Source organism: Equus caballus, chromosome 24 (genome assembly GCF_041296265.1).
Source record: "Equus caballus isolate H_3958 breed thoroughbred chromosome 24, TB-T2T, whole genome shotgun sequence".
NCBI lineage: Eukaryota > Metazoa > Chordata > Mammalia > Perissodactyla > Equidae > Equus > Equus caballus.
In genome coordinates this window covers 49,851,894-49,878,880 of record NC_091707.1, presented here as the reverse complement: position 1 = coordinate 49,878,880, position 26,987 = coordinate 49,851,894, and the positions used below count along the sequence as shown (strand labels likewise).

The window sequence follows — 26,987 nt, the reverse complement described above, 5'->3', positions numbered from 1 at the left end:
GCTGTGTGAGAGTGTGGACAGCCTGTGGGCGAGTCCAGGTCAGCGAGCTTCTCTGAGGCATAAGTGAGTTCCATCTGCTGGGTGAAGAGTCCTCCCTCTGCCTCCTCCTGAATGGACACCGGTGGGTGAGCCTGAGCCACCGAGCCAAGATTATTATCTCCACTTGACAGAAGAGAAAACCGAGCCGCAGCCAGGTTTGGCTCCGACTTGCCAGGGTCAGGATTTGAAGGTCGGCAGCCAAGCCTCTGCTGTGCTGTTCAGCACGTCCTTGGGAGGATGGAGTCGCATCATTCAAAGGCTCCTGGCGCATAGTAGGCCAGCTATAGTGATACCTGCTGGTGGGCGGGGTGGCTCTAAGGGTCACTTTTCTCCTTCCCCCACTCTCCCCAGGCTTGGACAGAACCCTGTGGCCTCAGTGGTCTTCACCTGTGTCTCTCTCACCTGCAGAAGACAGGGGCACATCCCCCTGGAGGGTCCCCCTGTTCTCTAACACGCTTCTCTGCTTCAGGATCTTTCTTTCTTACCTGGTTTTTTTTAAACTCCAGCCAGAGCCGGAGTCCTTGACCTTGCCTTGTACATTCCACGTCCCACCACTTAACGATCTCACTGGAGAAAGCAGAAGCCCTTTAGCCTCCCCCCGGGGTGGCCTGTTCCCCAGATTTCCGGAGGACGGCCCATGGTCTCCCCTCTCTGCTCTCTGGCCCCCACCCTCCTGCATGGCAGACCCCCAGCCTTGACCTCCTTATTGGAACTCCTCCTCTGAAAGGTTGAGGTGTGTTCATTAACTCCTCAGATAACCCTGCTATCTTTTCTGTCACCTCCTCCCCTTTCTTATCTGGGTTCATGGCCCCATCTCCCATCCTTTGACTCCCCACTGGTCCTAAAACCTTTAGTTTGCAAAACCCACCACCCTCTTCTCCCAGAGAGCTGATCTCTCAGGTCCCTTCTGATTGTGAGTTTTGATGACTAGACTCATTTCATTTACTCCTCCCAACAACCTCATTTCAAAGGCTCAGAGAGATGAAAATGTTTGTCATGGGTCCACAGCTGGTAAGTGACAGAGGCGGATTAGAACCCAAGTCTGTCTGAAGCTAAAAAATAATGCTTTCCACCACCTCCTCCTGACACATCATTCTTTGTCACTGAAGGGACCAGCATCTCCGAAGACCTGATCATCTGAGCCGAGGGCTGGGAGGCAGGTGGTGCCCAAGTGGGCGGGTGAGCTGCCTGCAGGCACTGCAGACAATTTGGGCACTGGGACCCGAGACTCACCGTGGGGCCAGCTCAGGAAAGGCTTTTAGGGGCTGCGGCTAGGTGTGAGGGTTTGGGGGGAACAGCCCTGACTCTCGGAGGGGTTGTCATGAAGCTCCCAGTGGTAGAAGGACCACAGGGGCATCTGAGCTCCCAAGGTGGCAGGTGAGGAGATTTGCTGCGGTCTCCCGAAGGCCTGCACAACATGCCACAGCAGGATCCTGGGGTTCCCAGACAGGGTCCCCACCTAAGGAGAATGAACACCCTAAACTGATTGGGGTCCAGTGAGCACTTTGGCCCCAATGAGCAAACTCAGTTGGGACTCATTTGACCCAAATTTGCTCTGAAGTTAGAAAAGTTACTTCAACTGTGAGGAAGGGACCTCACAAATGGGCCTCATGCTCTGAGCCCCTCCGCCCCCCACAGGGGAACTCCACCTGCCACTTTGACTTCAGGGGACACTGGGTAATGTCTGGAGAATTTTTTGATTCTCACACCTTGGGGTTGAGGGGTGGCTCCTGGCATCTAGTTTTCTCTAGGATGCTGCTAAACATCCTATAATGCACAGGACAGCCCCCAACAGCATGGAATTTTCCAGTCCAGAAGGTCAACAGTACTGAGCTTGGGACACCTGACTTCCCATGTGACAGGCCTTAGGAGCAGCCAAGATCACTCTTCAGGGGGCCACTCATCAGGGGTCAACCCCCCAACCCCCGGACACAGAGTGCTGGGCCAGAAGCAGAGGGACCTGTCTGTCCCCGCTCTGCCTGACCAGCTGCGTGGCCTCGAGCAAGTTACTGGAACTCTCCAAGCCTCACCTTTCATGTCCTGTAAATTGAAGATAAGACATTCCATCAAGCGAAGTTAACATCTGTGAGGGCCTCGAGGCTGAGGGCTCTCGGCATTTGTTTTCAACAGCATTCCTAGGCCTGGATGTTGGAGGATCAGATAATAATCAACTCCAGGCTCAAGTGGCCTGTAAGGTGACGGCCATAGTCGTTGAGGGAGATGGATGAAGTGTGTGGAGTCAGAGAGAGTCTGCGCCGAAATCAGGCAGGATGGGTTTCCTCCAAGCTCCGCTGTGTTCTGGCTGTGTGTCATTGGGCAAGATCCTCCCCTCTCTGTGCAGCAACCCCTCTGAGCATTAAATAACAGGGTTCAACAGCAGCCCTCCAGGGCCATTCCAGACCCAATCATCCCTGAGCCTCATCTGAGCTGCTTCCTGGGTAATTGTGCATGTGTACATTACACTTCCTGTGCCTCAGTTTCATCTTTTGTAAAATAGGGGCTGTGGCATGCCCAACTCAGGGTCACTGCCGATGTTAGTGGAGCCATGGAGAGCATGGAGTCCAGACCCAGACTACCTGGGTGTGTGATGCTGGTCCTGCTGCCTTACTGCTCTGTGACCTTGGGCAGGTGACTTACACCTCCCTGGCCTTTGGTGCTCTCATCTGTAAACCGAGACTTTTCACGTGACCTACCTCCGGGGTCCGTGACACCAGGGCAATGGGATAAGACAGTAAAGTGCCTAGAGTGGAGCTTGGCATACGGTAAGCACCATCAAAGTCTTTGCACCATTCTGAGTCTTTCCATGATGGTGATGTAGGACAGTGCTTGGCACAGAGTAGATGTTTCATAAACTGTGGTTGCTCTCCATGGTACCGATCAGCAGCAGGAGGACTCACCATGTGGCCTGGCCTGGGCTTGGTATCCTTTCTCTGTCTTGCAGAACAATGCCATCCTCCATCACGCGGCGCCTCCTCCTGCTGGCAGGCCTGTGCTGCCTGGTCTCCGGCTCTCTGTATACATCCAGCCATGATGAGCAACCACCACCCCTCCACAGCCTAGGCCGCAAACTGTCCAACTTCGCCTTCAGCCTGTACCGTGTACTGGCCGCTCAGTCCAACACCACCAACATCTTGTTCCCCGCACTGAGCATCGCTACCACCATTGTGCTGATCTCCCTGGGGGCCAAAGGTGACACTCACACCCAGATCCTGCAGACCTTAGATTTCAATTGCAAGGACACATTTGAGATCTACATAGGCTTACCACATTTCGTCAACAGACTACACCAGCCACGCCAATCATTGCTGATGAGCACCAACAATATACTAGTCATTGATAAAAATCTGAAGAAAGTGGGTACATTTTTAGTGGATGCTAGAGAGCTGTTCCACCCAGAAGTCCTCCCCGTCGACTTCAGGAACACTAAGAAGCCAAGGAACAGATCTCCGAGAATGCACAGAAGACAACTGGGAGAAAATTGGTGGATTTGATCAATGACCTTGACAAAAACACAGCTCTTGCTCTGGTGAATTACATTTTCTTTCATGGTGGGTTTTACCACCAGCCGGAGCTGTTTCAAATGGGAACATCCAAAAATATTCATAGTCTAAATTTCCTTGACAGTGTAAGACAGGATGTGGCAGCACATCTCAGCCTGGGCTACTCAATTTTCTACACACAACCACTAAAATACTTTCCATGATCAGATAAGGCTGGGGAATGATGGGTTCAACTGTCAAATCATCAACTTCTCTGTAGGACTTTTCAGAGCCTTTAATGTCTTAATGTGCATTATAAATCCCTACAAGGGAGGGCGTACAATAAGCAATGACCCCCAAAATAGAGGCCCAGGAAAGCAAATTTTAGTAGAGGCTATGAAGGGAATAGTCTCATGGGACGCACTTCTGACAACTCTCGTCTAGTGGAAATAGGGACAGCTTGAGAGTCGGAAAGACCCCGGTTCAAATCCTGCCTCTACCACTTCTTAGCTGTTTGACTGTGGGCAAGTCATTTTGCCCCTTGGAGGTTCCAGTTTCCTCTCTGTTACGTGGATATCATAAGACCCTTGGTGGCAGCTTCCTGTGAGGTTTAAACACGTTACAAAGAACACGGGACTCTGCACTCTTAGCAGGTGCTCAGCTAAGCTTGAATGTCAGCCTGCCTCCTCCCTGAGTGTTGAAACTTTCCGGAACCGGTGGGCCCTTGAGGGCATCCTAAGGCACTTTACACACCCATGGGAATAGCCTGGGATGGGAGGGGAGGGTCCAGGCCAGGGGCTGCTTCCTGCACACTCTTGGCTGCTTGCTCTACAGGCAATAGTGCGATGGAGAGGGCCCAGCTGGAGTCAGCACTTCTATGTCCCAGCTCTGCTGTGGGCTTTAGGGGGGGCTCTCACCCCCTCTCCCGCCTCAGTCTCCATCTCCTGTCCAATCAGAATTTGGGCTCAGGGCTCCCCAAGGCACCCATCTACTCTGACCTGCGGGGACAGTGACGTTCTCTCAGTGTGGCAGAGGGGCGCTGCCCAGGCATCTGCATTTCACCTGCTGGTCCAGGAACAGGAAGTTAGGGTGAGATCAAGAGTGATTTCCCTGGATGATAAGAACCGTCACCTGACAGGGGGCGGGGAGCCTGAGGCAAGGAGGTGCTGAGTTTGCCTTGGGGAGCTTCCAACTGCTCCTAACAACTTTTATTAATCATCCTCCGGCCATCCATGAATAAACAGAAAATCCCAGGAAAAAAGGCCTGCTCTATGCACCCAGGTTGGTGCCATTTAGTCTCTGTGATACCGAAATTCTGGTTCCACCTCTGGCCTCAGATTATCCTTACAAAGCCCATCGGAAGCCTGATGGGTTCATTTTTGCCCCGTTTTACAGATGGTGAAGCTGAGGCTCAGAGAGAAGTGTCTCACTGCGGGGCCTCAGGGCTCCCTTCTCTAGCACGCTTGTCTAAACCTTTATCCCACCCCTAGCTGGGTGCATCTTCACCCTCTGCCAGGCAAAGGGAGGGATGATTGCGACGCTGGGCGCTCGATCAAAGGAGACTTCCAAGTGGACGAGAATGCCACCATCACGGTGCCCATGGTCAAACGCATAGGCGATTTTTTCCTGCACTGGACCTTTGAGCTCTCTTCCTTCGTCCTGCTGCAGCGTTACACGGGAAGTCTCTTCACCTTCCTGATCGTGCCTGGCCCCGAGAGGAGTATTCATTGGCTGGGTGACCGTATCATTGACAAGGACCTCTCCCTCTTCCTCAAACGCGTTAACCGACGGTGATTCCCAGCCCAGGGCAGACCGAGAGGTGCCACAGGAGACCTGACCAGGGGCTGGGAGGGCGGGCCCACAACCCCTGGGCCACAGCCACTGTGCGTGACCTTGTGCATCCAGACAGAGCCCAGCATGCATTCAGGCAGCACCAGCTGGGCCCCGGGAGAGGGACGGGTCCACAGCTGAGGAGGCGAAAGTCTTGGCCTTCGGGACTTGCTCTCCAGCAAGGACACTGTCCCTTCCGGTGCCAGGACCCGGTGCTGGGCCAGCAACGCCAGCACTTGCCATGGGAGAACCAGGAGGAAGGGGTGGGCTCCCCGGCAAAGGGAGCAGTTGCTGTGGAACAAAGGCTAGAAGGCCCACGCTGGGCAGGGGGAGCAGCTGAGAGGAGGGAGAGCAAAGGCCCAGAGTGGGGACTGCAGCACGTGCTGAGGGTGTCGGGTCCCTCTGATGTTAGATCGGGGTGTTTGGACCGGGTCCTCTGGAGTGAAGCGATACCTGAGGCTGCAGCCCAAATAGTGCAGATCTCTGAATCCATCCAATGCCCAGGCCTCCTGCACTCTTCTATTATGTACTTTATGAAACAGAAATGAAAATCAAAGAAGTATGAGGTTAAAAACATGAATAGAAGGGGCTGGCATGGTGGCATAGTGATTGGGTTCACCTACTCAGATTCAACTGTCCAGGGTTCATGGGATCAGATCCCAGGCATGGACCTACACACCACTCATCAAGCCATGCTGTGGAGGTGTCCCAGATTTGAAAGAGAGGAAGATTGGCAAGATGTTAGCTCAGGGCCACACTTCCTTAAGCAAAAAGAAGAAGATCGGCAACGGGTGTAAGCTGAGAGCCAATCTTCCTCATGAAAGAAAGAAAAACAATGAATAGACATTTTAGGACCTCTTCCCTCACCTCCCATATTCCGGCACCAGAGGCTGAGTAAACAGAACAAGGGGGGCTGGGTCCAGAACACGCCAGATAGAGCCTGAGTGCCAGTCAGCCACATGTCAGACCCTCAGGGAGACACCCTGTCCCCATGGAAAACGAGAGCTGACTCAATCCCCCAGTCACTCATCACTCACCAAACAGATGTCACTCAGAACCTCACCCCCCGCCTCACATTCCCCTGGGATTCGGGCCCAGAGAAGGCCCACTCTGGGGTGGCCAAACCCTGCAGGACAGTGTGCAAAGTGCTTCCCAGAGGACACCTGGATCTGCTTGGAGGGCTTCTCAGAGGAGGTGGCATTGGAGAGGCTTTGCAGGACAAGAGGGTCCTGTGATTCTGATGGCCTCTGACACAGGTGTCCGCGGGCTGAAAGCAGAATAAACCCAGGCTGACCTCACGTCCTCATGTGGGCAGGGGCATAGGGGGCTAAGTGGGAGAAAGGCTCAGAAAGGAAGCACTTTCAGTGCTCTGAAACTCCTTTGTTTTCTAACCTTCGTGACAGTTCTGCCAATATACATGTGCTCCAACTGTCCCTTTCTGGAACCTATCATCTGAAAACCATCCTGGGCAAACTGGGCATCACCAAGGTCTTCAGCCTGGAGGCAGACCTCTCCGGGATCACTGAGGAAGTGCCCCTGACAGTGTCCAAGGTGAGTCTGTCCCTGTGTCCGTGGGGCAGATGTGTGGGGGCCGCAGCTCAGGGTTGGGTCTGAGGACGCAAACATGCCTGCAGGAGGGGGGCCTCCCAGGAGGGCCGCTACCTCCAGCCAGATTGGATGGGCTCAGAGGGCAGAGCGGAGGAGGCGGCCTCAGCACTCCTGGTGTCTCAGGGACCTCCTCCAGGCCAGACACCTCGACCTCTGTGGCATCTGTGTGCAGGGCCTTCCCTTCTTGGCCTCGATGGACCCGTGTTTACAAAGACAGGCTTAGGCTCAGGGCTTTCCAAGCACTTTGGGCCCCTGAGGCCCCTGACTCTGGGAGATCCTGGCGAGTCACTGAGTCCGAGTGAACCAGGGACTTCGGCTGAGATGCCGTTTCTTCAGGAGAATTGCAGGTGACCAGAGACACCAGTGCAGCTCAATGACTGGGTGTGAACCGAGCGCCTGGTGTGGAGTGGGTGCTGATAAGGTCCCCGTCTCAGCCTGTTCCCCAAGGAGCTTGAAATCTGCTACTAGAAACAAGAGATGTGCAGGAAACTCCTCTCCCTCCTGAGGGTGAGGCTGTTTGCAGGGAGGCTGAGGACGGTGGCACGGGAGGAGGAGTGAGGGCGCCATGGCGGAGTCAGGCGGCTCCTGGTGGAGGTGAAGGAGGCATGTGCACCCCTGCAGGGAGGGAGGATGAGGACGGGAAGCCAGGCCAGATGATGAGAGAGGTCTGAACATGGTTGTTGAGCGACAGACAAGGGAGCGGTTCCCTGGGGAAGGGAAGGGTTAAGTGGGGGAGTCCAGGATGGGACTGGGTACGTTGGCAGGACCCGTTGATGGAGCCCACAGTTACCAGATAAAGATCTCGAATGTGACATACAAATCCCTCATCCTCTTGTCTCTGAGTCTCCCTTTACTTCCTCAGGATGTGTGTGCAACCCAGGTCACAGCAATCTTTTATGTATCCACTTAATTAATATTTATGAGGCATTACACTGTCCAGGCACTGTCCTGGGCCATGATGAAATGTTGGCTGAAGCCCACAATTTGCTTAATGGGTATGGAAAGCCAGCAATGACAGGAGATGGGCTTCTCTGGAGGTGGGTGGGAACACCTAATTAATTGTTTAAATTTTGGTAGAAGAGCAATAAGAAAATGGCCAACAGTAAGGCAAGGCCAAGCCAGGCCGGCCACACAACAGGGAGAGAGCTAAGCGGTCTGCACTCATTGGGGGACCACAATCGGTTCAGAGTGTTAAAGGCTCATGTCCACATTAAATAATGGGTGTTTGGATCTCTTGCTAGATCAAACACGAAAACATAAAAAACATAAATGTTCTAGAAGAAAGAAGTGGTTTAATTTATTTCTTGATATTGTAGTGGGTAAGGCCTCTCTAAATAAGGCAGAAAACCCAGAAGTCATAAAAGTAAGGATTGACGTATTTGGCTTTATAAAATGCAAACTGTATAGCTGAAAAAAGGCCATTCAATTCACCAAGACGATGCAGTTATACATGCACTGAGCATCAGAGTTCCTCTATATATGAAGCAAACATTGACAGAGTTAAAGGAACACACAACCGCACAATATAGCAGGAGAATCAATACCCTACTCTCGATAAACAACAGAAAAACCAGACAGAAGATCAATAAGAAAACAGAGGATTTGAACAACACTCTAGACCAATTGGACTAACAGACAAATACAGACCACTCCACACAACAGCAGAATACACATTTTTCTCAAGTGTACATGGAATATTCTCCAGGACAGACCTTACATTAGGCCACAAAACAAGTTATAATAAACTTTAAAAGATTGAAATCAGGGAGCCGTCCCCATGGCCAAGTGGTTAAGCTGGCCCGCTCTGCTTCGGTGGCCCGGGGTTTCACTGGTTCAGATCCTGGGAATGGACATGGCACCACTCATCAAGCCATGCTGAGGTGGTGTCATACGTGCCACAACTAGAAGGACCTACAACTGCAATATACAACTATGTACTGGAGGGCTTTTGGGAGGAAAAAAGCAAAAAAAAAAAAAAAAAACTGAAATCATACAGAATATGTTGTCCAATCAAAACGGAATAAAACTAGAAATCAGTAGCAGAAGGTAAACAGAAAAATCCAGAAATACATGAAAATTAGGCAACAACTTTTAAGCAACCAATGAGTCAAAGAAGATATCACAATTAGAAAATATCTTGACACAAGTGAAAATGAAAACACAACACACCAAAACTTATGGAATTCAGTAAAAGCCGTACTAAGAGGGAAATTTATGATTGTAACCATAGATATTAAAAAAAGAAGAAAGAGGGGCTGGCCTGGTGGTATAGTGGTTAAGCTCACACGCTCCACTTCAGTGGCCCAGGGTTCAAGGGTTTGGTCCCAGGCACAGACCCATACACCACTTATCAAGCCATGCTGTGGCAGCATCCCACTTATAAAATAGAGGAAGATTGGCACAGATGTTAGCTCAGGGCCAATATTCCTCACCAAAAAAGAAGAAGAAGAAGAAGAAAGGAAAATAAAGAAGAAAGATATCAAATCAATAACCTAACTTTACACCTTAAGGAGATAGAAAAAGAAGAATAAACTAAACCCAAATTTAGCAGAAGGAAATAATAAAGAGTCAAGTAGAGATCCACAAAATAGAGGATTAAAAAAACAATGAGGAAAATCAACAAATCCTGAATTGGTTCTTTGAAAAGATCAACAAAATTGAAAAACCTTTAACTAGACTAACTAAGAAAAAAAGAGAGAAGACTCAAATTACTAAAATCAGAAATGAAAGAGGCGATATTATGAGCAATTTTACACAGTTAAAAAGGCAAACATGTATACCAATGGAATAAAATACAGAGGCCAGAGATAAACCCTCACTTACATCAGCAAATGATTTTGGACAAAGGCGCTAAGACAATTTCATGGGGAAACGACAGTCTTTTCAATAAGTGGTGCTGGGAAAACTGGACATCCACATGTGAAAAAATGAAGTTGGACCCTTCACCCGCTACAACGTAGACAAAATTAGCTCAAAATGGATCAAAAACCTAAATGTAAGAGCCAAAACTACAGAACTCTTAAAAGAAAGCGTAAGGGAAAGCTTCCTAACATTGATTCAGTAATGATTTCTCAGATATGACACCAAAAGCATAGGCAACAAAAGTTAAAATAGATAAACTGGACTATATCAAAACTTAAAACTTCTATGCATCAAAGGACACAAACAACCGAGTGAAAAGGCAAACCATGGAATGGGAGAAAATATGTGCAAATCATATATCTGAAATGGGTTAATATCCAGAATATATAAAGAACTCCTACAACTCAACAACAACAAAAAACAACCAACCCAATTAAGAAATGCGCCAAGGACTTGAATAAACATTTCTCCAAAAAATATGTAAATGGCCAACAAGCCCATGAAAAGATGCTCGACATCACTAATCATTGGGGAAACACAAATCAAAACCACAGTGAGAAAGCCCTTCATACCCACTAGGATCGCTATTATTTTAAACAACAAAAAAGGAAAGAACAAGTGTTGGCAACAATATGGAGACATTGGACACTGTGTGCACTGTTGGTGGGAACGTAAAATGATGCAGATGATAGAAACTGTACAGCCCTTCCTCAAAGGACTAAAAATTGAATTCCCATATGATCTAGTAATTCCGCTTCTGGATAGATGTTACCCAGTTATCTTCCCAAGAGGCGAGTACCAGCAGCTGGGGAGAGGAATGACAGTTGACGTTTAAAGAGTATAGAGTTTCAGTGTTGCAAGAGGAAAAGAGTTCTGGAGACGGGTCACACAACAATGTCAGCGTCCTTAACCCTACTGATTGTGCACTTCAAAAGGGTAAGATGGCGAATTTTATGTTATACGTGTTTCACAACAATTAAAAACAGAGTAATACAAACTGTCTTTACATTTAATAGTAATAATTGTATTTCCTAAATAAAACGATGAAATTTCTGACATATTCAGCTATTACTTATAATCCTATGGCCTTAATAATAATTTTACATCAATTTGTTAAAAAATATATATTCAACTGCCATATCAAAAAGTGCCATAAGCAAAGCCGAAGGGCAAACTGAGAAATTTGTTAACAGATGTGACAGAGAGAGAATCGTTTTAATTTTAAAGAACTCTTTCAAATCTATAAGGAGACAGTAAGTAACCCAGGAGAATAATGAGCAAAGGATTTAAGCAGGCAGACCACAAAAAAAAAGTACGAATTACCAATGGAAATACGCAACGATTCTCATCTCCATTCACAATTTTAAAAACACAAATCGAACGAGCAGAGCGCCATTTTTCCACTTACCAAATTCGCGTGAATGTCTGTGGTCAACAGCACTGGGTGCTGATCTGCGTATGTGGAAACAGACATTTTCATACAATAGATGGGGGGGGGTGTAAATTTGTGCAACCTCTTCGGAAGATAATTGGGTAACATCTTTTAAAGTTAAAAGAAGAAAAACCTACTTTTTGACTCAGGAAGTCTACGACTGGAAATTTACCCTGTGGAAATATTTACAAACAAATGTAAAAAAGAAATTTCTTTTTAATTGCAGCTTTGTTTGAAGAGCAAAAAATCCTGAATGTCCATGAATAGGGAACAGATTATATAAATGCAGGTACATCCCTACAATGGGACATCGTGCAGCCTTTAAAAAGCCTAAGGCTAGTTCTGTACAGGCTGGTAGGGAGAGAGCGCTAAAAGCAAAAAATATGGGAAAAGCCAAGTGCAGAACCGTGTGCATATATGATTTCCTCTGTGAACACACATTCCTTTATCTAAGTAGTGTTTACTGGGCACCTACCATGCGCCAGGCACTGGCTGTGCTGCTGTGAACACAGACAAAATCCCTGTGCGCAGGAGCTCCATGGGCGATGCAGTCCCTAACCCAGGTAAGTCAGTACCGTGGTGCATGGGATGAGGGAAGGTGAGGAGTCCCGCAGCCAAAGGATAGGAAGTGCGGGGGTGTGTGGTGGGAGACGCGCTCAGACAGTGATCAGGCAGGGCAGACCTCACTGAGAAGGGGGCATCTGAAACTCCAGGGAGGTGAGAGAGTAAGCCATGTGGATAGGGAACAGGCAGGGCAAAGGCCCTGGGGCAGGGATGTGTCTAGCATATTCAAGGGAAGCAAGGAGGCAGTGTGCCTAGAGCAATGGAGACTATGAGCGAGAGAGAAGCAGAAGAGGCCAGAGGCGAGACTGCAGGGCCTGCCTTGGGGGGCTCAGGCGACGTACCCCTCTAAGGACTGGCTTTTGTTCTGGACCTGGAGCCCGAAGCGGGGTTCCAGCAGAGGCACGAAGTGATTTACATTTTGACAGAATCACATAGAGATGTGGGTGATAAAATCATAGATGATTGTCTTTCCTTCTTTATAGTTTTCTATATTTAAAAAATATTAAATATTAATTTAAGAATCAAATGGAAGGGGATGCAGGGAGATTAAGAAAGCTGGGTGGGCAAGTGAGAGCTCAGGGAGGCAGTTCTAGGAGGACAGAGAAGCAGGGGCCTGGCCTCCGGGGAGCTGTTCCGCCGAGGCGTTCCCTGCGGTGTTAGTTTGTGTTACAGGGGAAAAGCTTCCTTGGGAGAATGGGTTTAGCGAAGTCTGGATAAGTCTTTACTGGGGAACTTCTCAGTTCCTTTCCAATATTACCATCCAAGTGGAAGAGAGAGGATGCAGCGTTTCCCAAACTTATTTGACCACGGTTTCCTGAATCATCTCTAGGGTTCCATAGGATACACTTTGCAAAATTCTGCTGCAGGTAAAAAGGCTCTTAAGTGGGGTAGCGGCAAGGGCACATTGCGTCGAGTTGACTGGCTCAGGCAGTTGGGGGAAGAATTGGTTGGCGGGGCAAGATGAAGTATAAGGAGATCTGAGCACTCACTCTCTCGTCACACACATCTGTTGCCCCTTAGGAGCTAACAGGCCCTTGTCCCCACAGACAGGGATTCAAATACCAGATGCCCCTGCACTCCGAGACCCAGTGGCACCTACTGGAAGCATACTGATGTGGCAGAGCGACATTTGACATTCTTGGTTCAGAGTGACAGCACCGCCTGCTGCCACCCAGAGACCCAGCCCACCTCCCTCCTCCCTGGGTATTAATGGAGGGCAGCTGGGGTGCAAGAGGCAGAGTGGACAAACAAGATCGTCAGCTTCAGAGGAGGTGGCCAGGCCCGTGATTACACAAGCTCGCACCACCTGGGGGCTGTTAATATTAACTCAGCCTCCAGCCTGGGGCGCAGCAGCAGAGACACTGCCCTGATAAACCTTGACGTGCCCGTCTCGTTGGCTAGATCTTCAATGATTCTCCCTTGGCCTTAGGTTGGGATCCTGCTGAGTCCTCCATAATTATGGAGCTTTAACCCCCTGTGGTTACATGTTGGGGGACGTTCCTCCCATGGGACAGGGCGGAATGTGGCGGGGGGACTGAATGTGAGCAGAAAACCCACCCGAAGCAACATGAATGATCAACCAAAGGGCTTCAGGGTGATTGTCATTTTGAGCCATTGGTGCCATTAAGAGCTGCTTCTAAGAAGAGTATGTTTCTCCCTGGTGGGCACTCCCTGTGTGTTTGGTGTCTGAATACTTCTGCTTCCAATCATTGCTCTCGTAAACTAAGCTTATGCAGGAGGAGATTCAGTCAACCAATCATTATTTCGTTCAATCGTTTTGTACTGAGTGAATCATTCATTCATTCACCCATCTTGTACCCAATCCCAATCATGTGCAGGTCCTGGGCTACACATTGTGCTATATGTGAGTTCCACGTAAGTTCAGTGAATCATTATGAATTACAAACTTCTTCGCCAAAAGAATCAAGGGCTTTATAGATGGTCCATCACCTGCTGCTTCTTCAGAGGATTGTCTTTAGGGTCAATGAGGACAGTGGTACAGGTTGTGCACTGCACATGAGTGCCTGGCAGAGGAAATATGGGGCCTGAAATCCAGCCCATGCTACACTTGCCAAGTGGTGCACTCTGGTACCTGGTGACATTCATTTGGGAAAAGAAGTATTCTTTTTAATTTGCACAAGGATCCCATTACTCCAGAGAGTATGTGATAAAGCGAGCATAGTCGAATGTTAATGAAGAATCTAGGTCGTAGATTTAAGGCAGCCACTGTAAAAATCTTTCTACTCTGCTCTGTTTGAAAACTGTCGTGCTAGAATGTTGGGGAGGGTGGAATGCCATTCCGCATCAAGTTATGTCTGGGCCGGAGAGATGCTGTTAGGGGTTCAATTGTATCCCCCCTAAAATTTATAGGTTGAAGATCCAACCCTCAGTACCTCAGAATGTGACCTCACTTGGAGATAGGGTCTTTACAGAGATAATCAACTTAAAATGAGGTCATCAAAGTGGGCTCTAATGCAAGAGGACTGGTATCCTTACAAGAGGAAGAAATTCAGACACAGAGATGTGAGCATAGACGGAAGAACATGTGACAGTACAGTGAGAACACCACATGAGCGTGAAGATGGGCAATCTACATGCCAAGCAGAAAGGCCTGGAACACATGCTTCCACCACAGCCCTCCGTGGAAACTGACCTTGCCAAGAGCTTGGTTGCAGACCTCCAGCCTCCAGAACTGGGAGCCAATACATTTCAGTTGTCTAAGGCACCCAGTCTGGGGTACTTAGTGATGGCAGCCCTAACAGACTAACACAAATGCCTTTCCTAGTCTGCACAGGGGGAGGCACCCTGAAGACCAGCAGTGGCTGGGTCACCTCCTTGAACTCCTAAAGTAGACACAAATGTAAGAAGCCTTTTGGCAGTGTTTGAGTAGAGACTTCCACTGTGAGGTTTGGGGAGCTGGGAACTGACCACGGGCTAATGTTTGCCTTAGGAAGATGTGAGTGATAATGAAGGGAAGTCATTGCCCATTGGGATCTAAAGGGCAGCTAATGTATAATAACGGGGCTATAAACAAAGAGCTTTGGCACTGTTAGCTTTTGACCCCCAACGCTATTCTACGAATAAAGACGCAAGACAAGGTTGTTTAAAAACCCACAGGAACCCAAGAAACCAGGCATGGCAAAGAGTGGCTGGAGTCTGGTTCTGATCCTGGCACTAACCACTCACAAGCTACATCATCTGGGTAAGCCACTGGAACTCAACTTTCTCATTCACAAAGACACAGGTTGTTGGGAGGATTAAATAAGGTGCCACATGCAAAGCTCTAAGCACACAGTAGGTGCTCAAGAAAAGGGGGCAAAAATCCAGACTGAGGATCGAGATGAGCCTCATGAGGACTGATAAACAGGCTCAAAGGCTTGTTTGTTCAATCCACAAATGGCTATGGGTGAAGGTCAGCAGGACTGTGAATGTCAAAATCAATACTCGCCTGATAGCAGGTGTTTATTCCCAAGAGACTCTGTGAGAACTGGCTATGATCTCTTGCCAATCCTGAGAGAATGCATGGTACAGTAGAAAGAACACTTGCTTTAGAGGCAAGAGAAGGGATTCTAATTCTCACTTTGCCCTGGCCTATGTAACTCTTGGTATGTCTCTCTTACCTCTCCCGACCTCCACTTCCTCATCTGTCAAATGACAGCATTGGACTAGACTAACAATGGTAAACACACGGCTATGGGCAACTCCTTCTGCTCACATCCACAGCAGACATCGCTAATCAACCATGGCCCTGTTTTCACCTTCATTCAGACACAGTCTCAGAATCCTTCTCAAGATAATATGCCAGGAACCACTAGAATACATGCAAGATGGCAGCGTAGACGAAAACCATTTACTGTCCTGTCCTAGATGATCTTTTTTTTTTAAAGATTTATTTTTTTCCTTTTTCTCCCCAAAGCCCCCCGGTACACAGTTGGATATTCTTCGTTGTGGGTCCTTCTAGTTGAGGCATGTGGGATGCCGCCTCAGCGTGGTTTGATGAGCAGTGCCACGTCCGCGCCCAGGATACGAACCAACGAAACACTGGGCCACCTGCAGCAGAGCACGCGAACTTAACCACTCGGCCACGGGGCCAGCCCCCCTAGATGATCTTTAAAATATTTTCTAGTTCCTGTGTTTGCTGAGCCTGATTCCTTTCTTGGCCAGACATAACTCTATTTTGCATCTTTCAAGACTTTCGTGTGGCAATTATTCGAGATGTCTCACTGTCTAGGGTCTTATATCTTGTTTTATTGTCCTACTGCTCCACATGCCCTTCTCCCAGACCAGATGTCCAATATCCTCACCAGGGCCCTAGGTGTTGGTAACTTCATTATTTTAAGTAACCTGGCTCCGAGTAATAATCCTCTCTCTTTCTCTCTCCCTATCTCCACTTTCTCTTCTCTCTCTTCACTTTTCAAATCTCCTAGACACCTTAGAGCAGGGTTAATTCATGACATTTATTTCATCGCTTCCTCTGCCCATTCTGAAGACAGTCATGGTTAGCATATTAAAGTGCTCTCAGACAGCAAGAAGGAGTTACAACTGCCTTCTCTACTCAGTCTCCCACGCAGCCCCACCAATAGCTTGAAACTGATGTATCAGGTAAAAACTATTGCCCATTTCATCCCGGGAAAGTATGCCCAGAGAAACTTTCAAACAAATTATTAAACCAGGAAAAAACTAGCTCTGTGTGTGTGTACGTGTGCATGTTTACAAATAGCTTCAAACCAGTGCCATAGAAATAGCTTTCTTTTCAATGCTCAAGACTAAGTAAGCCTTCAAACAACCCTTCCAATTCTCCTCCTACCTCTGTGGCAACCTCCGAATGTGCCTATTCCTAAGAAGTCGCCTGTCATAGTAGAATATAGATCCGGGCGTCACGTAGCTTTGCATGCCAAGCCTGCCTCAATCTCTATAAGCTGTTTGCTTTGGATTGAGTAACTTTACTCAATCTTTCCTGGGCTCATCTGCAAAATAGGACTAATGCCTCCTTATTGGGTCATTTTAGCACGTAGAACATATTCTACCATCTAGAAGACATTCAACAAATAAATAACATTGGCTGTTATCCTTGCGTGTATTACTACCATTATTAGTATCATATCTATATTGATCTGTTGGTCCTTAGGCTTTTGCATGGAAAAATAAGATACTGTTCATGCCCCGGAGAACTGCAAAAGGGAGCAAGGGCAGATGAACAAACTGGAGGAATACCGCACTGGACTCTGAGCCCTCTTGAGGCACCGCTCAGAGGTTGCTAGGCCAGTGTATCCTCTTCCCTCTTTGTGGCTGCACAAATCCTGCCCACCCTTTAGGACCCAACTCAAGTCCACATTCTTACAGAAGCTCCACCGAGTACTCAAGTCTCTGCTCTGTCTGGTGGAGAAGCTTAATCTCTGTTAACTCTAGTTGAATTCTACTAGTTCAACATAAACCTTGTCACCTCAGGGTTCTTTTAGTCAATTGAGGGTTTCCCCAGTCCAGAGTTTCATACACTCTACTACTCGTCCCTGAGGTATCTGAGTATGGAGACAATAGGTATCCATGGCCTCAAGTGAGACACGCATCTTGAAGGCAGTGATAAGATCACCCTAAATCCTCCCTCAATGCCACCCCAGGCCAGCAGCACAGACTCAGGTCCTGAAGGGTCTGGGGTTGAGCCTTGCCCAGGTCCTCGACGACAAGGTCCACACGCACTATAGTCAGCTGCTCTGTGCCCTCCTGCTGCCCCCTGGGGAGTGCCAGCCAGACATGGGCAGCATGCTGTTTGTGGATGAGAAGCAGAACCTGCTGCAGAATTTGGTTGATATTGCCCAGAGTCTGTGCCACACGGAGGTCTTCCTCATCCGCTTCGGGAACCACGAGACAGCCAGGGAACGGATGGATCACGTCACGAGGGAGAAGAGCCACGGCAAACTTGGGAATCTTGCTCAGCAGTTGAAGGAAAACACTGTCTTGATTCTGGCCAGTTATATTTTCTTTAAAAGTAAGTAATTCTTGGGGCAGCCTGGTGGCATAGTGGTTAGGTTCGTGTGCCCCACTTCGGCAGCCCAGGTTGGCAGATTCAGATCCCGGGCACAGACTTATACCACTCACCAAGCCATGCTGTGGCAGCATCCTGCATACAAAATAGGAAGATGGGCACGGATGTTAGCTCAGGGCCACTCTTCCTCACAAAAAAAAAAAATCAAACTAACAAGTAAGTAAGGCTGCAATGACCCCTTTGCAGTTTATTACAAAGTTAATCCATCTTTCATCCAAGATAAATTTTTCCTCCTCCCTCACACAGCATCACATTCCCTCCTACCTCCCCGCTCACTGTTCTATCGATTAACCTCCTCTCTCTCCCATATCTTCATCCTCTCTTCTGGTGCCTTCATGGAAACATTAGAATCCAGTTCCCTCTCTAGCTATATTCCCAGCTCTCTCCTTCCCATCGCAGCCAAAGTTTTAGGAAGGGGTGCCCCTCCCGGACCAGCTACATGATTTGTGGGCCTTAGTGCAAAACCAATGTGTATGGCCCGTGTTCAAAAATCACATTTCAGAGTGGTGACAGCAGAGCGTTAAACATCTTTCAGAGCCCTTGTGACAGCCTGGGTGGCGCCTCCTTGAAGCCAGCCCTGCCCACAAGAGCTGTCCCCACTTGCCTCGGATCCCACCAAACACAAGTCTTGCTCCTGGGCCCATGACTCGTCTCAGATGGTTTTGTCAGGCTCCCTCCCATCCACCCCAAAAAGAGACTCCTTGTTGAGTCCAGGAGCCTCGTCCTTCTGTATCCTGCTTGCTTTGCTGCGTTTAACTCTGTTTTGTTGACATCTCCTCCTTGACGCTCTCCCCTGTGGGCTCAGTCAGCATGGCTTTCCTGATTCCCCTTCTACCTCGACTCCTTGGCACTTCTCTCTCTCCTGTGGAGCCATTAAATGTTGGCATTCCGTAGAGATCGTCCTCAGCCATCTTCTTTTCTTATTCTACACAATCTCCCTTGAGCGAGCTCGGCCCCTCCAGCAGCCGCTAACCCTCCAGTATGCGGAAGACTCCCAGCTCTCTATGCTCAGCCCACATCTCTCGTGAGCTCCAGACTCACATCCCCACCAGCCATCGGGTCACCTTCATCCAGGGGTCCAAGAAGCACCTCAACTCAGCACATTCTAAACAAGAAGTGTTTCTTCCCACTATCTCCCCGACCCCCCAAAAACGCCCTCCTCCTGCTCCTTTCCTCTAAGTCCCAGTCAATGACCCCCACTCCATGCACCTGCCCCAACCAGAGACCTTGGGGTCACTGCTCGTCGCTAGCCGGGCAGATCATCGGCGTCTCTTTTCTCTCCCGCACTACGCATCTAAACAGGAACCGCATCTTGTGGATTTCGCCTGCCTAATCTCCTCAAGTTGTCCACCGTTGTCCCTCTCCATTGCCACTCTCCTAGCTCAAGAAACGTTACCTCCGACGCGAAGTACTGCAATTGCTGGGCTGGCCTTCCTGTCTGCAGCTTGCCTCTTGCGCCCCACCCCCAATGCATTTCCCACACTGCGGTCAGGGGGACCATTCTGCAGGCCAAATTTGCCTGTGTAACTCCACTGCTTAAAACTTTTCCAAAGCCCTAACCCAATTGTAGCCCTTAGGATCACGCTCCACATCTTTAGGATGGGCCATGAGGCCCTTAAATAACCTGTTCCCAGACAGTTTCTTCAACCACATCTCTTGTCACCCTCCCTACTGTTCCTCTATCCTGAGGTGCCACAAGCTAGCAGCATGAAACAACTCCCCTTTCCTGAATTGCACCATCCCTCTTGCCTATGGGTCTTCACAAGGACCAGCCCTTCGCTTCCCAATTCCCCTCCATTTCCCCATCCGTCAGGTACCCATCCTTCAGGGCTCAGCTCAGAAGTCGCTGCCCCCAGGAAGACCTCCTTCACAATCTCTGCCACTGGGGCTGCCAGATGCAGGAACAGGACAAAACAAAACATAACGTACGCTTACGTTAAAAAATTATTTGTAGTTTCTCTGAAATTCAAATTTAACTGAGCGTCCTGTATTTTATTTGGCAACCTTACCCATCCCCCTCAAAGTAGGTGTTGGTGGGAAGAAATGTTCTTTGTTTTGAATGTGCTGAGTGTGAGGTGCTTCTTGGACAGTTGGATGGAGGTGACCGGATGGCTGGTGAGGATATCCACCTGGAGCTCATGAGAGGCGTGGGCTGGGTATAGAGAGCTGGGAGGCGTCAGCGTACAGGAGGGTTAGAGGCCGCGGGAGGGGACCAGCTCGCCTCTCCTCTGTGTTCTGGTAGTACCACTTCATTTCTGTGATCTGAAGACTTAACACACAGTGTTATCATTCTCTGGTTATCGTCTCTCCCCCGACAAGACTGTGGGCTCCTTCCCACGGGAGGGTGTGTTTGTGTAACACCCACCTTCACTGGAATCCAGACGCTGTCAAGATGGCAGGGCTCAGAAATGCTGCTCCCGGTTCTCCTCAGTACCAACTGCAGTGCAAAGTTCACCAAGTGGCCCTCAGAGCTGGGCGGCCCAGCTTTTGGCCAGGAGCCTCAGCAGCCAGAAGAAGGCAGCTTCTGGCAGAAGCTGCCAGAAGGAAGCACACCCCAAAGGAGGAGGAGGAGGCTCTCCCCAGCCTGCCGAAGCTGCTCAGGCTCTGGGAGCCCGCAGCTGACTTGTAGACTGCGTTCAAGCTCCTCCAGCAGGCACCAGGGACGACTATGGAATCATATTTTGTACAGTTGCAGTGAGCACTGTAATGGTAAAATGAGTAGCTAACAATTACTGAGCAGCAATGTGCCAGGCATTGTGGTCAGAGCTTTACTTAGAGCATCTCATAGAATGTTCACGGATACCCAGTAAAGTAGATGTCAGTAACCCTGGTTTACACCTGAGGACATTGAAGGTCTCCATTCCCTCTCTACCTCACCTACCACTACCCTCTCCCTCACTCCTTCTGCTTCAGGCTTCCCCATGTCCCTCCAACACGCCAGACCCATTCCTGCCACTGGGCCTTTGCACATACCATCCCTTCTCTCTGAGATATTCTCCCTGACACACTGTGGGTCATTCTCTTATCCTTTACTCTTTACTCCATGTCACCATCTCATATATTCATATTTTTCATATGAAGACTCTCCTTCCTTGGCATAACTCTCCCCTTGCTTCATTTCTCTCCTTAGTTCTTACCACCTTCTAACATACGGTTTCTCTCTCTTGCTCCTTGTTTCCCCTGGTATGCAAGCTCCCTGGGGACAGCAGTCTTTCGTGCATGACTGTATTGCCCACACCAAGAATGGCACCTGGCACATAGTGGCCTCTCCCTAAGTGTCTTCCAAAGGAATGAAATATCCGATGTCCGGAGCCCTCTGCCATGAACGCTGGTGACCTCCTCTGACACTCACATTCTCTCTTATCAGGGCCATAGAAAATCCTTTTTGAGCCAAGACTCACGGAGATCAGACCTTTCTCAGTGAGCAAGCGGGCCACGGTCCTGGTGCCCACGATACAGCGGGTGGGCTGGTTCCAGCCAGCTGCACGGCTATGTCCTCCGGTTGCCCGGCAGCTGCAACACCACCGCAGTCTTCATTCTCCCGACTCAGGGAAGACCAGGCAGACAGAGGAGGCTCCGATGAGAGGGGATTTGGACACGTGGACCCAGCCCTTCCCACTAAGGTGACACCCCAGCTCCCTCCAGCCCTGCGAGCGATGAGGCCTCTCAACAACCACCCTCTCAGCCTCAGCAGCTGGGAGGCTGTGACCCCTCTGTCTTTGGGGCCCATGCCATGAGGGGATGGGGCTAGACTACACCCTAATTGTCAGGCAGGATTCAGCTAACTGCTCCCGCAAGAGATGGAAAGAGGTGTGCCATCACAACAAAATCTTCATCATCCTCTTCCATCTTCCCCTGAGAGATTTATAATTCATCGTAGCATCTCACAGCACTGAGAAGTTGTAAGGGACTGCACGACATTTAACTTCGTTTTTGGGAGTTGAACATGGCACGCATTTTAACAAATGCCCTATAAACAAACAACTGTTCCGTGCGAGCCAGGGTAGGAGAGTCACCAAGGATCTGTCTTCCCACCTCATAAACTGATGCAATCATGGCGACCAGTAAGCCACCCAGCAGGAGCCAGCCCCAGGCCTCTCCACACCTAGTCACGCTTTCCAGCCACCTGCCCTTCCCTGCTTTCTGCCGCACCCCGTGATCAACTTGCTCCTTTTCCTGGAGCCCTTGAGCTCCCTGCTACTCAAACTGTGGTCCATCGACCAGCATCCTTGGCTTCACCTGGGAGTTTGTCAGAAATATAGGATGTCAGGCCCCACTCCACACCTCCTGACTCAGCATCCTTATTTTAACAAGACCTCGGGGGGATTAATATGCACATTAAAGATTGGGAAGCCCCCACCTGGGTCTCAGGGAAGTCCCACCACAGCCAGGGAGAACTGCACTGACCTGAGAGTTGAGGTTTTTGCCAACAGAACTCTCTTGCCCCGGATGCCTTCCCCTAGAGAGGACTCAGGGGTGCCGGCCCTCCACTCTGTTGCTTGGTTCACGTGGAAGACACCCGGGGCTGCTAGGAGGCCGCTGGCCCAGCGCCTGGTGGAGGGATGGAAGCCAAAGCTGGGAAGACACATTCTCCGCGCTCAGTCTCCTTGTGGCTGTGAACCCAGCGAGCCACAGTCCAGCCGCCCTGCAGGGAGAGCCCGTGTGCTTTTGAGGTGCAGTCATAGAAAGGTGAACCAGAAGGAAACAGGGGATGCTGGACCTCAGCCCTGCCCAGGGCCAACACGCATGCGAGGAAGGAAGCAGGAAAAGCTGCATGTTGGGCCACAGATAGGCAGACAGGCAGAGATGCTCCTGGTCCGCGGGGCCCAGTGGCAGGCTGCGGTCTTAGACGCAGCAGCACGGCTGGAGGAAAAGGTTCTGCTGTGGGTGCAATCCTTGCTTCTTAGGAACCGTGTGACTTTGGGCAAGTCACTTACCCTCTTTGACTCTCCATTTTCTCACTCATAAAGTGGATATCTTTAGCACCCAACGCCCAGGACCACTGTGAGGATGAAATTCAATTAGCTTATAAAGTACCTGGTCCAGATGTGTTCATCGAAGCCGGCCAGTAAATACAACTGATGCCGATTTGATTCCATTAACCTACGTGCAGCAAGGTCGCGGGCCGGGGCCATTTATTAGATGACACTCTTTCAGCTCTGTTTCCTCCTCTCGTTCCCCCGAGTAGCAGGAGAAGGATGTATCTTCCAAAACTCTCTTTATCTGGGAACAATCAACTGGACCAACTCCTGCCCTCATTGGGCATCTCGGATATATTCACGTCCTGTGCAGGCATCAGGGGAGTTTCTCAGCAAACCATCCCCGTGAAGATCTCCATGGTAAGCTGGAAGCCGCCAGTGTCTGGGCCCCTTGTAACACAGCACGCATCTTCTCTCTTCCTCACGCATTCAATACACCGAGGGGCCCTGGCCGCGCCGTTCCCTGTGCTCGGCCTGGGGCACACAGGGCCGGGCCATGAAGGGCTCCCCATCAGGGGCGGAAGCCAAAAGAGGAAATGGCAAGTTATAACACCCAGTGGTGACTTGGGGACTGGAGGGTGCTAGGAGGGTAGCACTGCTTTCCCAAGCTCACTGGTCAGGCAAGCACTGCTGCTCTGGGGAGGAGGGAAGGAGCTGTGGCGAGCCCGAGGCCCGCTGTGTTCCTGCAGTACTGACCCCTCCTGGGAGGGTAAGGACCCTTGTGGCTACAAAGGATGGTGGGAGGTTTCACAAGAATGGGGGCGTACACAAGGACGAGGGGCTGAGGCCTCCTAGATTGAGTCCTGAAGTCTTAACACTACTGTGGAATCTCTGGGGAGTAGAAAGAGGAAGTAGCCGGCTTTGGGAAAAGGCAAGTTGGAAGGAGGAGGAGGAGGGAAAGGGGGATGGGGAGGATGGGGAGTGTGGCTCCGCTGTGAGCTGGGTCCAGTTGCAGAAGGGCCTTGTCTGCCAGGCACGGGTGCTCAGACAGTCACGCTGTGAGCATCACTCTGTGACCTGGGGTGGGGGGTACCACCAGTTGGCTTGAAGCAAGGTCTAGATTGGATCTCAGCATCAGGGAGCTCAGGCCACTATGCCATGGAAGGAGACTGCAGAGCCTGAGGGTCTGAGGGTGGCAGGTGGATGAGACAGCAAGTGACAAGCAAGGCAGGTCTCAGAGAGAGGCACTAGAGACGGAAAGAGGGGCTGGATGGGAGAGGTGTTTTGGACATGGAGACGCCAGGACTTGTGTGGCTGGCTTAGGGGTGGGGAGTGATTAAAAAGAAAACATTTCTGAGAGGCAGGGGGGAAAGTGGTGCAAGCCATGTGCGTCACACAAGCACAAATGGTGGAGGCAACGGTGAGTCTCAGGGAGCAGGGGGGACCCCATCATCGATGAGATAGAACAAGACAGCATGCCCTTCTCACTGCAGAGTGAGGGGAGACCAGCCAAGGGCACAGAGCCCGATGGGGACAGGCAGCATCCTTGATCTCTTGTGGATGAAGAAACTGAGTCTCCACTGGAGACAGGATGCACCAGGTCATGCATCCAGTCTGGGCAGAACCAGCACTCCTGGGCCCAGGCAGTGCTGTCTCTCCACCTGGCTTTACTCACCAGCATCCAGAGGGTCTGAGCTTACAGCGAGGGTCAGTGTGGTAGCCCCAGAGAAGGGGCGGCTCCTGCTCTGATAAGCACTCTGAATCTTGGTCCCTCGCAGGCGGTGCACAGGGCAGAGCTGAGCGTGAATGAGGAAGGAGCAGAAGAGGAGGACACCACGGACCTCCGGTTCCTTCCCCAATCCCATCTCCCTCCCATTTCTTTCAACAGACCTTTCCTGGTGTTAATTTTTGAGGAAAACAGCCGCAGCCTCCTCTTCATGGGAAAAGGGACAAATCCCACAGCAAAGTCATAGTCAGGGGACGGGATGGGAGGCCGTGCCTCCCTGCCCCCACCCTCATCATCCTCCCCATGCTGTCCATGTTCTGGGCTCCTGAAGAAAAAGGGAAGCCATGGCTGGAGCCCACTGGCACAAGCACACAGCTTATGAGTCTATCTTCTGGTCTTTGCACAAAAGCCCTCTGAGTTATTAGCCTCGTTTCACAGATTAGCAAACCAAGATCCAGAAGAGTTGTGTGATTATGAGCCAAACTGGTTGCCCCAGTGCCAACCGTCCTGGGAAGATCTATAGACCCGACTCTCTCTCAAGATCTTCCACCAGCTTCATGTTCTCTGCTGGCTTCTGGACTTTGACTTCAACTTTTAGTTTTCACATTCCCTTGCCACCTGGATTGTAGCAGAGCTGTGTTCCTTCAGAGAATCGGCTCAATAAAGAGGCAAATGACAGCCTTGTGTGAGGGTGTTTGGGCGCCACTGGGCAGGCAGTCCCCCCGGGAGGCCTTGGGGAATCCACTGAGAGTGGCCTGGGAGCATGTTTGGGTGGGGTGGAGGGTACGACCCCCCTACCATCGCTGCCTGCTGCCATCTGACAGGCCCAGAGGTTTGCAAGGTGTCAGCCGGGTCTCGGGTCCCCTCCACAAGTGGCTGAGAAGGCAAGCACACAGAGAACTCCTCAGGGTCTCTTTGATAAGAAAGGCTGCTTAATGTTACTTTGTATTTGGAAGTATTTGTGTATCTCAGCCGCGATCCTGCAAAGGATGACCCAGCACAAACCCTCCCCAAACCCTGCCCAGGAAACTCTCCATGAGGGAGTCCTCCTCGGAAAGAGGCTTGGGGAGCAGCGACTGGAAGTCTCCATCGACATTCAATCTGTGTGAATCATCCGCGTGAGCATCCTCTGAGCACTAGATGTGCGCCAGGCAGCATCCTCAGGCTGAAAGAGATGGAGGAGACGGTCCCATCCTCAAAGAGCTCATCGTGAAGATGTGCACAGCACACTGCCCACTGCAGCCCCTCCTGGAGTGGGGGCTAACTGTAATCAGTGCAATATATTCTCTCTTGCTACAAAAGTCGGTCGGATGGAATTTTAAGCTGCATGGGCGAGGACCCGAGACTGACAGGGTCTGAATTACTGTGAGAGATGGAGCAGGGTGCAGCCTGATGTCAACTTGGTGCCAAAGAAGAGCTGCACGTTGATGGGAATCCGTGGGAACTTGGTTTTCACGACCATTCCATAGACCCCGTCCCTGCGGCCACAACCTCCCCACAATCTCAAGGATCCCCCTCTCTGTCCACCGCCTCCTTTCTTTCCAGCTCATTCTTTTTCACACCCAACTCCAACAACCCTTCAAGCCCACTGGGATGCACAACTCATTGATCCCACCAGCTTCCACCTCCCTCTCGTCCTCCTGTCCTGGCTTCCTCCTTGAATTCCATGGCCAACCATAGCCTCAGCTCCTTTGCTCTTCTCTGCCTTTTTCACAGCTGCTTGGCATGACCCTCCTGTCCTCCCTCCATTCCACACCTGCGCTCAAACTGCTGAATGTAGCTAGGGAAAAACACTGACTGGTCTCGTTTTAAATTCGTGATCACTAAACCTCAAGAGAGCCCTGGATCCTGGGCGGCAATCACTCTCTACTCAAGCCCTTTCATGAAGCCACTGTCTTAAGTAAATACTTCGTAGTTTCACCTCTTATCAAACCTCCGACAGCTCCTGCCCCAAATCGCTCTCGAATGGTGGCCTCACTTCCTTTTTCACTGGCAGAATATAGGCAATCGTCCACCCACCCACCCGCAGCTCTGCTCCTGTCTCCAGCTTCCCTCTCATTGCAATGACGGGAGCACCTTGTCATGATCCTGGCTGAGGCCACCCCTCCACCTATGCCCTTGGTTGTATTTTATCTCATCCACTCAAGGACGTCACATCAGCAATCCTGCGCTCTATCCCCTCAATCACAAATCTTCCCCGTCTACTAGACTTTTCCTATTAGGATGCAAGCGTGCTCTTGTTTCTTCCATCTTAAGGTAGGTAGATGGATGGACAGGTAGATAGGTAGGTAGCTAGATAAGATAGATAGAGAGCTATGTCTAGGTGCAGATATAGATATAAATACAGATATAGATAGATACATCACTTCCTCCTCCGGCTGACGCACCATTGCTTGAAAAAGTGGTTTATTCTCCTGTCTCCAAATTAGGGTGACCAGTTGTCCTAGTTTGCCTGGGAATGAAAAGGTTCTAGGACATGAGATTT

The 26,987-nt window shown here is 50.1% G+C and overlaps 1 long non-coding RNA gene across 5 annotated transcripts; it reads left to right on the top strand.

Moving 5' to 3' along the window:
- LOC138920523 (uncharacterized) lies at nucleotides 1-25,503 on the top strand. 5 transcript variants are annotated; one of them, XR_011431859.1, is made up of 5 exons: nucleotides 1-121; nucleotides 6,752-6,899; nucleotides 14,932-15,016; nucleotides 15,731-23,196; nucleotides 24,555-25,503. It is a non-coding gene; the product is annotated as an uncharacterized lncRNA (long non-coding RNA). The 5 variants fall into 5 exon arrangements; XR_011431857.1 differs by lacking the exon at nucleotides 14,932-15,016 and having other exon boundaries at nucleotides 15,731-21,480; nucleotides 23,046-23,196; nucleotides 24,555-25,499; XR_011431858.1 differs by lacking the exon at nucleotides 14,932-15,016 and having other exon boundaries at nucleotides 24,665-25,502.
- The last annotated feature ends 1,484 nt before the right edge of the window (nucleotides 25,504-26,987 follow it).